Here is a 13,673-nt window from a genome sequence, read left to right as displayed (position 1 = left end):
GCCGACCGAGGGCCCCGATCGTCACTCGCCGGAGGAGGAGGCGGTGGAGGAGGCGGAGTGCCCTGACTCGCCGGAGGAGGAGGAGGAGGCGGAGGCGTCCAGTTTGGAAGGTTGATGAGCTCCTTCCGCCATAGGCATGGAGTCTCCAGAGAAGAACCCAGCCGAGTCTCCCCTTCCCCGGTAGGGTGGTCAAGCGGGAGGTCCTCAAATCCCTCCGTTATTTCATCCACCATCACCTTAGCATATCCTTCTGGAATCGGCCGGCAGTGAAAAGTTGCGCCGGGTTCATTAGGAAAAACAGAGCCAACAGCCGCCTTGACCTTCATATTAATCCATTGCGTCATAAGGTGGCAATGTTGAGACTCCGTGATAGCATCCACGGGATAGCTGGCAGGAGCCGTCAAGGCATGCTCCGGGTGAAGCAGCTCGGTGGAAGCCACGCTGCTTCTCCGCTGAGATGGCGGGGTAGCTTCAGGGGAAGCTTTGGCAAGTCGTTTGCTACGATTTGCTTCTCGCTCCTCTATCGCTTGTACCCTTGCGTGCAGCGCCTGCAGTTCGGTCTGCTGCACTTTCTTCCTCCTCTCGTGGCTTTTGTAACCGTCTGCGTCCGGAAACCCAGCCTTCCACGGAATGGAGCTTGGCGTGCCTCGTGTCCGTCCAGGGTGCTCAGGATTTCCAAGGGCCTTTGTGAGCTCGTCGTTCTCTCTGTCTGGAAGGAACGTCCCTTTCTGTGCTGCATCGATATAGTACCGAAGCTTCTTCAAGGGTATGTCAAGTTGCTCATCCGTCCAAATGCACTTCCCTATTACAGGGTCCAAGGATCCGCCAGCCCCGAAGAACCAAGTCCGGCAACGGTCTGGCCAGTTCATTTTCTCTGGTTCGATCCCTTTATCAAGTAGATCAGTCTCAGCCTTTGCCCACTTAGGACGGGCTTTGAGGTAGCCACCTGACCCCGTGCGATGGTGAAGCATCTTCTTCGCAGCATTTTTCTTGTTTGTCTCCGACATCTTCTTACTCTTATCCGATGTCTTGTGGGCCACAAATGTGGGTCATTGAGCTCTGATCTTCTCATATTTTCCCTTGAATTCTGGTGTCTCTTTTTTGTCGACAAACCTTTTCAGTTCATTCTTCCACCTCCTGAATAGCTCTGCCATCTTCTTAAGAGCAGCTGACTTAATTAATTGCTCTATAACCGGCTTCTCCGGATCCTCCTCTGGCGGTAGGGTGAAATTTGCCTTCAGCTCCTTCCAAAGATCATCTTTCTGCATATCATTGACATAAGACACCCCAGGGTCTTCTTCAGCCGGCTTAAACCATTGGTGGATGCTGATCGGGATCTTGTCCCTAACAAGAACCCCGCACTGAGCAGTAAATGCATCCTTCATCCGGCTGGGTTCAATCGGTAGGCCGTCGCGCGCGATTGCTGTGATCTCAAACCTTTCATCCTCGCGCAACTTTTTCTTTGGGCCTCGTCTCTTTACCGAATTTGTGCTCGATCCGGAGGGCTAGAAAAAAGAAGAAAGACGAGAGTTAATTAATATGTGTACATACCAAAACAATGAATGCATCAATTAGCTAGTCTCAGCACATGCTTAACTAATATATTTACCTGGCCGGACTCTGTTCGGTCACCGGAGCCGTCACCCTGTTCTTCCGGACCTGCTTCTTCACCTTGCTGTTCTTCCGGACCTGCTTCTTCACCCTGCTGTTCTTCCAGACCATCATTGTCGTTAAGAAAACACGACATGACATCACCTCCGTCTAAGATTATGTCCCGCAACCTCTCTTCTGCTTCCTCGTCTCGTCCGTGCTCCATATTGTTTCTGCAAATATATATTACAACATGGCAATTATTACACAAGCATGACAACACGTGGATATATTAGTTTGGGTGTACTCCTCGAGAGTTTTCACTGTCGAAGTTATCCGGGAGTGGGTAATATCGACAACGATGAGATACGTACATGGGAAAATAATATTATCGGGGAGGGGGTATATATATCGACCCCCCCACGTGTTGAAGTTATCGGGAGGGGGTAATATCGACAACGATGAGATACATACATGGGAAAATAATGTTATCGGGGAGCGGGTATATCGACCCCCCCACATGTTGAAGTTATCGGGAGGGGGTATATATATCGACCCCCCTCGTGTTGAAGTTACCCGGAGGGGGTAATATCGACCCCCCACATGTTGAAGTTATCGGGAGGGGGTATATATATCGACCCCCCTCGTGTTGAAGTTACCGGGAGGGGGTAATATCGACAACGATGAGATACATACACGGGAAAATAATGTTATCGGGGAGGGGGTATATCGACCCCCCCCCACATGTTGAAGTTATCGGGAGGGGTACGTATATCGACGATGACAGACCCGATAAAACATAAGAAAACGAAGAAGAAATAAAAAGAGGAGAAGAAGAAAGGAATAGCTAGAGGAGAAGATCGAAGAAAAAAAAGAAGAAAAAAAGAGGAGAAGAAGAAAGGAATAGAGGAGAAAAAGAGAATATTCTATTTTCTCTTCTTCTCCTCTATTCCTTTCTTCTTCTTCTCTTCTTTTTCTTCTTTTTTTTTCTTCTTCTTATTTATTTCTCCTCTTCTTCCTCTCCCCTCTTCTTCTCCTTTCTTCCTCTTCTTATTTCCTTTTTCCTCTCATTCTTTTTCTTCTTCTTCCTTCTTAAAAATACATGAAGTAGTATTGCCTAATTCATTGTTCATATGAATATACAAACATTTGCATATTTACAATAATTAATATCACCAAAAAAATCTATGAACAGAAAAAAATCCTAATTTTTCTAAAAAACTATCTTTTGCATATATACATGAACATATATATACAGAGAGAACATATATACATATATATAAAACAAGCATATATATGAAAAAAATGCTAGCTAGGGGAGGGCGCCGGCCGGACCAGGAGGACCGCGGGGTCGGCGGCGAGGATGGCAACGGGGCAGTGGGCGCGCGCTCGGGGTAGGGGGCGCGGGCGACGGCGGGCCGGGGCGGCGCGCGTCGGGGAAGGGGCCGGCGCGGGCGACGACGAGTGCGGGCCGGGGCGGCGCGCGTCGGGGCAGGGACGCGGGTGACGGCGACGGGGGCGGGCCGTTGCGGCGCGTGTCGGGGCAGGGGCGCGGGCGACGGCGACGACGGGGGCGGGCCGGGGCGGGCGGCGTCGGGGCAGCCTGGCTGCGTCGGCGTCGTCGGGGGCGGCAACTGCAAGATGAGAGTTAAAATCTCCTAAGCGTGGACTTATATAGCAGAGCCTTTAGTCCCGGTTCGTGGCAGCAACCGGGACTAAAGGGGGGCATTAGTCCCGGTTGGTGCCACCAACCGGGACCAAAGGCCTTGTGCTGCTGCGCCCGCATTGAAAGTTTAGTCCCACCTCGCTAGTTGAGAGGGGTGCGCAGTGGTTTATAAGCCCCACTGCCGCACCCCTCTCGAGCTTCTCTCCATTGCAGGCTTTCGGGCCTAATTGTCACTGCTATGCTTGTGGGCCTACTGGGCCTCCTGCGGGCCTGAATCCTGGCCCATGGATGGGTTTCTAGTCGTATTCAGGCTGTGGGGGCCCAGTAGGTGGCACTTTTTTGTTTTTTTGTTGCTTTATTTATTTTATTTTATTTTGTTTTTTGCTTTATTTTTTAATTCCATATGCTTTTAGTTTTAGAAAAATTATAAACTTTTTGTTATTGCCATTAGTTTTCAAATTTGAAAACACTTTTTTTGTTTTCTTTGTTGCTTTATTTATTTTATTTTGTTTATACTTACAACAAAATACTTATTGTTGCTATTTTTATTTTTATTTCAGTTTTTTTGTTTTGTTTTCTGCATTATTTATTTTCTTTTGTTTTTTGCTTTATTTTTTAATTCTTTTTGCTTTTAGTTTTAGAAAAATTATAAACTTTCTGTTAGTGCCATTAGTTTTCAAATTAGAATAGTTAAAATTTGAATTCTTTGAAATTTGTGTGAATCACAAGTTTGTTGCCCTCTTGAGAGAGTTCTTGGTGAGAACATTGTTGACAAGAGTGAACCGGGATTAATGGTATTACGAGGGCCAAACGATAAGACATTAAAGCATTTGAAATGAACTCTGAAAAAGTTGGCATAGCATGTGCATGTACAAAACGGAGAATGGTATCATACTCGTCTGTTACAAAGTTAGCATGGTATCATCATAATAGTTGTGGGAGAAAGTCTTCACTTTTTCTTCGCTTGTGTCATTTGCTTATTGCGCCGTAACCATGGATAATCTTCATCGTTTATCAGGATGCTTGGGTCAGCCTTGACTTTGAAGGGAGGAATTTCATGAAACTTTTCATAATCTTCAGACATGTCTGTCTTGCCCTCCACTCCCACGATGTCCCTTTTTCCTGAAAGAACTATGTGGCACTTTGGCTCATCGTATGATGTATTCGCTTCCTTATCTTTTCTTTTTCTCGGTCTAGTAGACATATCCTTCACATAGATAACCTGTGCCACATCATTGGCTAGGACGAACGGTTCGTCAGTGTACCCAAGATTTTTCAGATCCACTGTTGTCATTCCGTACTGTGGGTCTACCTGTACCCCACCTCCTGACAGATTGACCCATTTGCACTTAAACAAAGGGACCTTAAAATCATGTCCGTAGTCAAGTTCCCATATGTCCACTATGTAACCATAATATGTGTCCTTTCCCTTCTCAGTTGTTGCATCAAAGCGGACACCGCTGTTTTGGTTGGTGCTCTTTTGATCTGGTTCAATCGTGTAAAATGTATTCCCATTTATCTCATATCCTTTGTAAATCAATACAGTCAAAGATGGTCCCCTGGACAACAAGTACAACTCATCACAAATAGTGTTGTCACCTCTGAGACGTTTTTCCAACCAACTGCTGAAAGTCCTGATGTGTTCACATGTAATCCAGTCGTCGCACTGCTCCGGGTGTTTGGAGCACAGACTATTCTTGTGTTCATCGACATACGGGGTCACCAAGGTAGAGTTCTGTAAAACTGTGTAGTGTGCTTTAGACCAAGAATGCCCGTCCCTACATATTATTGAGTCCGCTCCTAGCGTGCCTTTTCCAGTCAGTCTCCCCTCATACCGGGATTTTGGGAGACCTATCTTCTTAAGGCCAGGAATGAAGTCAACACAAAACCCGATGACATCCTCTGTTTGATGGCCCATGGAGATGCTTCCTTCTGGCCTAGCGCGGTTACGAACATATTTCTTTAGGACTCCCATGAACCTCTCAAAGGGGAACATATTGTGTAGAAATACGGGCCCCAGAATGACAATCTCGTCGACTAGATGAACTAGGACGTGCGTCATGATATTGAAGAAGGATGGTGGGAACACCAGCTCGAAACTGACAAGACATTGCGCCACATCACTCCTTAGCCTTGGTATGATTTCTGGATCGATCACCTTCTGAGAGATTGCATTGAGGAATGCACATAGCTTCACAATGGCTAATCGGACATTTTCCGGTAGAAGCCCCCTCAATGCAACCGGAAGCAGTTGCGTCATAATCACGTGGCAGTCATGAGACTTTAGGTTCTGGAACTTTTTCTCTGCCATATTTATTATTCCCTTTATATTCGACGAGAAGCCAGTCGGGACCTTCATACTGAGCAGGCATTCAAAGAAAATTTCTTTCTCTTCTTTCGTAAGAGCGTAGCTGGCAGGACCTTCATACTGCTTCGGAGGCATGCCATCTTTTTCGTGCAAACGTTGCAGGTCCTCCCGTGCCTCAGGTGTATCTTTTGTCTTCCCATACACGCCCAAGAAGCCTAACAGGTTCACGCAAAGGTTCTTCGTCACGTGCATCACGTTGATTGAAGAGCGGACCTCTAGGTCTTTCCAGTAGGGTAGGTCAAAGAATATAGATTTCTTCTTCCACATGGGTGCGCGTCCCTCAGCGTCATTCGGAACAGCTAGTCCGCCGGGACCCTTTCCAAAGATTACGTGTAAATCATTGACCATAGCAAGTACGTGATCACCGGTACGCATGGCGGGCTTCTTTCGGTGATCTGCCTCGCCTTTGAAATGCTTGCCTTTCTTTCGACATTGATGGTTGGTCGGGAGAAATTGACGATGGCCCACGTACACATTCTTCCTGCATCTGTCCAGGTATATACTTTCGGTGTCATCCAAACAGTGCGTGCATGCGTGGTATCCCTTGTTTGTCTGTCCTGAAAGGTTACTGAGAGCGGGCCAATCGTTTATGGTCACGAACAACAACGCCTTTAGGTTAAATTCCTCTTGTTTGTGCTCATCCCACATACGTACACCGTTTCCATTCCACAGCTGTAAAAGTTCTTCAACTAATGGCCTTAGGTACACATCAATGTCGTTGCCGGGTTGCTTAGGGCCTTGGATAAGAACTGGCATCATAATGAACTTCCGCTTCATGCACATCCAAGGAGGAAGGTTATACATACATAGAGTCATGGGCCAGGTGCTGTGATTGCTGCTCTGCTCCCCGAAAGGATTAATGCCATCCGCGCTTAAAGCAAACCATACGTTCCTTGGGTCCTTTGCAAACTCATCCCAGTACTTTCTCTCGATTTTTCTCCACTGCGACCCGTCAGCGGGTGCTCTCAACTTCCCATCTTTCTTACGGTCCTCACTGTGCCATCGCATCAACTTGGCATGCTCTCCGTTTCTGAACAGACGTTTCAACTGTGGTATTATAGGAGCATACCACATCACCTTCGCAGGAACCCTCTTCCTGGGGGGCTCGCCGTCAACATCACCAGGGTCATCTCGTCTGATCTTATACCGCAATGCACCGCATACCGGGCATGCGTTCAGATCCTTGTATGCACCGCGGTAGAGGATGCAGTCATTAGGGCATGCATGTATCTTCTGCACCTCCAATCCTAGAGGGCATACGACCTTCTTTGCTGCGTATGTACTGTCGGGCAATTCGTTATCCTTTGGAAGCTTCTTCTTCAATATTTTCAGTAGCTTCTCAAATCCTTTGTGAGGCACAACATTCTCTGCCTTCCACTGCAGCAATTCCAGTATGGTACCGAGCTTTGTGTTGCCATCTTCGCAATTGGGGTACAACCCTTTTTTGTGATCCTCTAACATGCGACCGAACTTCAACTTTTCCTTTTGACTTTCGCATTGCGTCCTTGCATCGACAATGACCCGGCGGAGAACATCATCATCGGGCACATCGTCTGGTTCCTCTTGATCTTCAGCAGCTTCACCCATTGCAGCATCATTGGGCACATCGTCTGGTTCCTCTTGATCTTCACCAGCTCCCCCCGTTGCAGCATCACCGTATTCAGGGGGCACATAGTTGTCATCGTACTCTTCTTCTTCGCCGTCTTCCATCATAACCCCTATTTCTCCGTGCCTTGTCCAAACATTATAGTGTGGCATGAAACCCTTGTAAAGCAGGTGGGTGTGAAGGATTTTCCGGTCAGAGTAAGACTTCGTATTCCCACAATTAGGGCATGGACAACACATAAAACCATTCTGCTTGTTTGCCTCAGCCGCTTCGAGAAATTCATGCACGCCCTTAATGTACTCGGAGGTGTGTCTGTCACCGTACATCCATTGCTAAGGATGGCAATGGGTCGTATTTGGATCGGGTTGAACAATATCAAATCCATATCCATATACATGAAGACAGTCTTTGCCCGCCCATGAAAAAATCCATGGGTGAAAAATTGTGTCCATGTCCAAATCCGATGGATACCCATATCCACTGGATATCCATTGGGTCCTCTCGAGACATATAAATAAAACTTAACACAATATTAACATAAACTCTTCCATTATTCACCTCATGGCAGGCTAGGCTTCACTTATGGTAAATCAACATCCAATAATAACCTAAGATCATTTAGTATTTTTCTAATAGATAAGAATGACGAGTCATTTAAGAAGGACATAAAAATTAGGGAAGGGGTGTTGGAGTATGTTATAGAGGGGATTTACTGTCAACTTATAAAAGTTATGATGGGGATTGTGTGATTTCTTATGCATGTTTTAGATAAAAAAGTGTAAAATTGTCGTGGGACATGTGACCATGGGGCAGGGATGGCAGATTTTTTTCCCATTAAGTCATACTATCGGGTCGGGTTTGGGTATATCCATGGGTACAAGATTATATCCATGCCCTACCCACGAACAATCGGCTCGGGTTTGGGCGCCGCCCATGGACACAAAAGCATATCCAAACCCTATCCATTCGGGTCAGATATCCATGGATATCCATGTCCATGGACAAAATTGCCATCCTTATCCATTGCCGGTTCATCTGCGTGCGTTATATATAATTAAGTGTGTCAAAAACCATTACAGAACATCATGAATAGATAATTAAGTGACCAAATTAATATAAGTTCATCATCACATTAAAACCAAAGTACATACATAGTTCTCATCTAACAACATATAGCTCTCCAGAGCATCTAATTAATTAAACCATACATTGAAACTATGTAAAACATTTCAATGTGAAAACAAACGCGATCATAATCGCAACCAAGGTAACAATTGATCCAACGGCATAATGATAGCAAGCGTCGGTATGAACGGCATATTTTCTAATCTTTCTAATCTTCAAGCGCATTGCATCCATCTTGATCTTGTGATCATCGACGACATCCGCAACATGCAACTCCAATATCATCTTCTCCTCCTCAATTTTTTTATTTTTTCCTTCAAGAAATTATTTTCTTCTTCAACTAAATTTAACCTCTCAATAATAGGGTCGGTTGGAATTTCCGGTTCACATACCTCCTAGATAAATAAAATCTATGTCACGTTGGTCGGCATAATTTTCATAAACAATAAATGAACCAATAGTTATAAAGATAATACATACCACATCCGAATCATAGACAGGACAAGGGCCGACGGGGGCGGATACCAAAACCATCGCACTATATAAGATGCAATAATAAAAGTAAGAAAATGATACAAGTATCTATCTAAACATACAAGTAAGAACATTTTTCCTTTCAGAAAGAAGATAAGAACAAGAGGCTCACCACGGTGGTGCCGGTGATGAGATCGGCGCGGGTGATCGACGGCGGTGAAGACGGGGGTGGGGCGTGACAGACCGCTAAACCTAGACAAATATTGAGGAAAATGGAGCTTGGAGGTCGAGCTTGGAGAGGAGAAAGCTTAAGTAGTGTGGCTCGGGCATTCCATCGAACACCTTGCGTGCATAGGAGGTGAGCTAGAGCACCACCAAGCCCTCTCCCCCTCGGCAAGAAAAAAAAGACCAGTGTGCTCTGCTCTTGCGCGAGGGGGTATATATAGGCACCACCATTGGCACCGGTTGGTGGCATGAACCGAGACTAAAGGGGGGCCTTTGGTCCCGGTTCATGTCACCAACCGGGACCAATGGTGGTGGGCCAGGAGCCAGGCCCATTGGTCCCGGTTCGTCCCACCAACCGGGACCAAAAGGTCCAGACGAACCGGGACCAATGGCCCACGTGGCCCGGCCGGCCCCCTGGGCTCACGAACCGGGTCCAATGCACCCATTGGTCCCGGTTCTAGACTGAACCGGGACTAATGGGCTTACTCGGCCTGAACCTTTGCCCCCTTTTCTACTAGTGTAACCAAAGGTGCTAAAACACAACAATAATACCATGTGCTAATTTACATTGTTGCAACTAGAATTTTTTGATAAAGAAATGATGTTGATTAAATGAGGTTGATAGGAACTATCGCTGTCATACTCCCATACGCTGGTTACTCCCAAAATGATACCTGTTATAAAAAAGAAGTAATCAGTGCAGAAAAAGAAAAAAATATAGTTGTTGCAAAAAAAAAATCAAAAGTGCTTGTAAGTGTGGAATTGATAGATGCAATTGTATGTGCTAGCAGGTGCTGCAACACAAAAAATGGCGCATGACAACGGGGGTAATGTGGATATCATGATGTGTGGTGTGGGGACAAACCAACAGTGTGAATATGCACACACCGCAAGCTTTGGTTCTGCCAACAACAACAAAACAGATGAAGGTAAAAACATTTACCATGCTACTACATTTTTATACACAGACTTGTTACCATCATACTTGAATTGCAACTACCACCTATGTTATTTAGAACTACCACATTCACCATGAATCAGTTCACAATTCACCAAGCTTAATGCACAATTTTTTTTACCATGAAGTTAGGTAGAATTACCACTCTTACTGCATACGAATTATCAATGCAATCTGTATTACAATTGGAACTACATGCTTTCACTTTACAGCTGCAAAAACATCTTAATGCATGCAAACTTTACCAAACAATTGGAGTAGAAGTTACCACTAGTTTTGGCATGCAGAAATATAACACAAATAAATGACTTAAAAAACATTACAGGTGCTACATCTAGAAGCAACCCGATGGTCCGAGAGACAAACAAAGAACCGACTACTAGCAGCATAGGGGGGAGAGAAAGCTTCTTTGATCATTCAGTTAGCGAGCCAGCGAGTCTAGAAACAGGAGGAGAGAATGCTGAACAGGGAGACAAAAACACCGAGGCATACTCCACACCGGAGCCTCCTGATGAAACTATGAAGTTTGATACTTTTGAGGAAGCTTATGATCACTACAAGCAATATGCACTCAGACATGGGTTTGGAATGAGACTGGAATACAGAAAACAATTAAAGACAATACTGTAAGCAGAGTCCTCTTGGTCTGTGGAAAATACGGCAAGCCAAAAACAAACAAGGAGGAGACAGAGGATGTGCAGGACCCAAAAGGCATCGTGAAGAAGAGGAAAAGAGGGAAGGTTGTGAGGTCGGGATGTCCGGCCCACCTTTACATCACCCACACGGATGCATGGTGGAGAGTCAAACGCTTCAACGATGACCACAACCACCCTCTAATAAGAAAGCCGTCCTTGACAAAGTTCCTATCATCACATAGGAACATTCCAAAAGATGAGCAGGACTTCTTGAAGATATTGCACGGATGCAACATAGAGACAGCAAGACAGATGCAACTAATGTCATGGTTCTACGGGAATCCTAAAGATGTATCATACACAACAAAGGACATCGCAAACCAGCGAGCTAAATTTTGGATGGAGTACCGCCATGCTGATGTGGGGAGCACAATCTCATACTTCCAAGATACGAAGGCACAAGATCCAGATTTCTATTGGAGAATTAAGCTTGATGATGAGGACAGAGTGGAAAATTTGTTCTGGATGGATGGTGCGTCACGCAGGGCATATGCTAGATACAATGATGTCATCTCATTCGACACAACATACATGACAAACATGTACAAAATGCCCTGTGCGCCCTTCATTGGCATTAATAACCATGGGCAGTCAATCCAGTTTGGTTGTGGGTTTGTTCGAAACGAACTATCTGGTAACTTTGTGTGGCTGTTTAATGCATTCTTGCATGCAATGGGTGGAATTGCGCCAAAGAACATAATAATGGATCAAGATTTTGCAATGAGGAGTGCTATTGATGAGGTGTTCATTAGGATAGTACACAGGAATTGCCGTTGGCATATAATGAAAAAAGCACAGGAGAAGCTTGGGAAGCTGATGGCTGACGATGAGCCACTAAACAATGCATTCAAGGATTGTGTTGACAACAGCCTGACTGGTATTTTACTTCCCACCCTCACTAACTTAAAACACAAAGAAATGGGTTTACATGCATGATATCAACAGTTGCCATGTAATAAGGTGACAAGTTACCAAAGGATTATAACAAAATTTCCTACATTAATTATTTTCTGTACTACCCCTATCATGTTCATGTTTGTTGAATACAATTCATTTGTTCACCCCACAAGTTACAACAAAACTTTTCAATCACCAGCTAGTGCTGATTGATAGGAATATCTTTCTTGTTGCTAGTTAAAAATGTTGCTTGTACTACACACACAGAGTGGTATTCGCTGTGGAAAAAAAATCATTCTGTGTGCAAAGTACTTACCATGATGCTTGAACTAAAGTAACCAGGTGCGTGTGACAGATTTATCAACAGCAGTGGTGTTCCTAGTTACCAATATGTTTGAACCAATGTTACCATCCTTCAATACTTGATGTTACCATGTTTATGTTATGAATGAAGTTCAGGAGTTTGAGCACAAGTGGTGGGTGATGATGGAAGCGTATGGCCAGACCGATGACAAGCATTTCCAATGGCTGTGGGAGAACAGGAAGTGCTGGGTCCCAGTATACTATATGCATGATTTTTCCCCGTTCGTGCAGACCACGGCAAGAAGCGAGAGTTTTAACTCTGTGCTCAAGAAGTATGTCAACCCAAACAACTCACTGGTCGAATTCGCACGAGAATACACTGCGATACAGGATAAGGTGATGGCTAGCGTGTCAAAAGAGCAGTTGGAAACAGTGTACAAAGAAACTGAAATGTACTCGATGAACCCGCTGGAGATGTAGGTGCAGGGGCTGTACACACATAACTTGTTTTGCAAGTTCCAGGTGGAGATGAAGGTGAAATCAGCCTACAGATGCGACGCATTGGATGATGGTACTTTCAAGGTCAGCTCAGTGCGGGGGATAATACCAAAATATGGAGACAGGGACTACCATGTGCAAGCAAACATGGATGAAGAGACATACTCTTGTACTTGCTGCAAGTTTGATCGTGACAGGCTACTGTGCGCACACGTATTACGAGTCATGGACCAAATTGGGGTATACGAGATACCTGAGAAGTACATCCTAAAGAGGTGGACCTGGGATCTAGAGGAGGATCTTATTCAACCTGATTTGGAACAGCCAACAGTTAAGAAGTTGATGCTAGAGGAGGGGAAAAGCGTCATGTGATACACGTCAATTCTTAAAGAATTTAAGGCATCAGCCAAAGAAGCTTGCCTAACAGATGACGGGGAAAGATTGGCAAGAAAACACCTGTATAATTTCAAGGAGGAGCTTGAAACCCTGAAGAACAATCAACTTAAAAAAGCAAGAAAGAAAAGGAAGAAGCAAAAGGATCATTTCAAGGACAGCCGGATCCCTGCTCCATACCTATGGGGCGGGTGAATGAAGACAACTCCATCACACAGCACCAAAACGCCCCCGATGCAAGACATCCGGAGAACCCAGCCACACAGCAAACAAGTGCCACTAATGTGCAGCGACAGGAGAACCCCGCCACACAACAAGAAAGTGCTACTAATGTGTAGCGACAGGGTAACCCTGCCACACAGCAAGAAAGTGTGCGTGTGACGATACATGCTAGCAAAAACAATCATGCTTTTATCATACAGCCCCCACATCATGATGCAGTTCCATCCTCAAACACAAAGTTGATACTAGACCCACCCAATACTACAACGAAGGGGCGGCCAAAGTCAAAAAGAAAGCAGTCAGGTTTTGAGATTGCAAAACCCAAGCCAAAAAGGAAATGTGGTGTGTGCGGGAGTATGGACCATGACAAACGCAAATGCAAATCTCCCCTAGCAAGATAAATGAAGAAGGTGCTATTAAAAGGGAAGATGGTGGCTACATTCTTTTCATGGACCATAATGTGCAAGTTACAAGCCCCATAACATTCCAGTTATTAGCGTTGTATCATGGCTTTGTAATGCAAAAAAGTGTATAGTTTATATTTTATGCAAGCTATCAATACCCTATTATGCCAGTTACCAGCAATGTATCAGTACCCTATTATGCCAGTTACCAGCAATGTATCAGTACCCTATTATGCCAGTTATCAGTAC

This window comes from Triticum urartu, chromosome 2, assembly GCF_003073215.2.
Source record: "Triticum urartu cultivar G1812 chromosome 2, Tu2.1, whole genome shotgun sequence".
NCBI lineage: Eukaryota > Viridiplantae > Streptophyta > Magnoliopsida > Poales > Poaceae > Triticum > Triticum urartu.
This window is presented reverse-complemented; position numbering follows the sequence as displayed.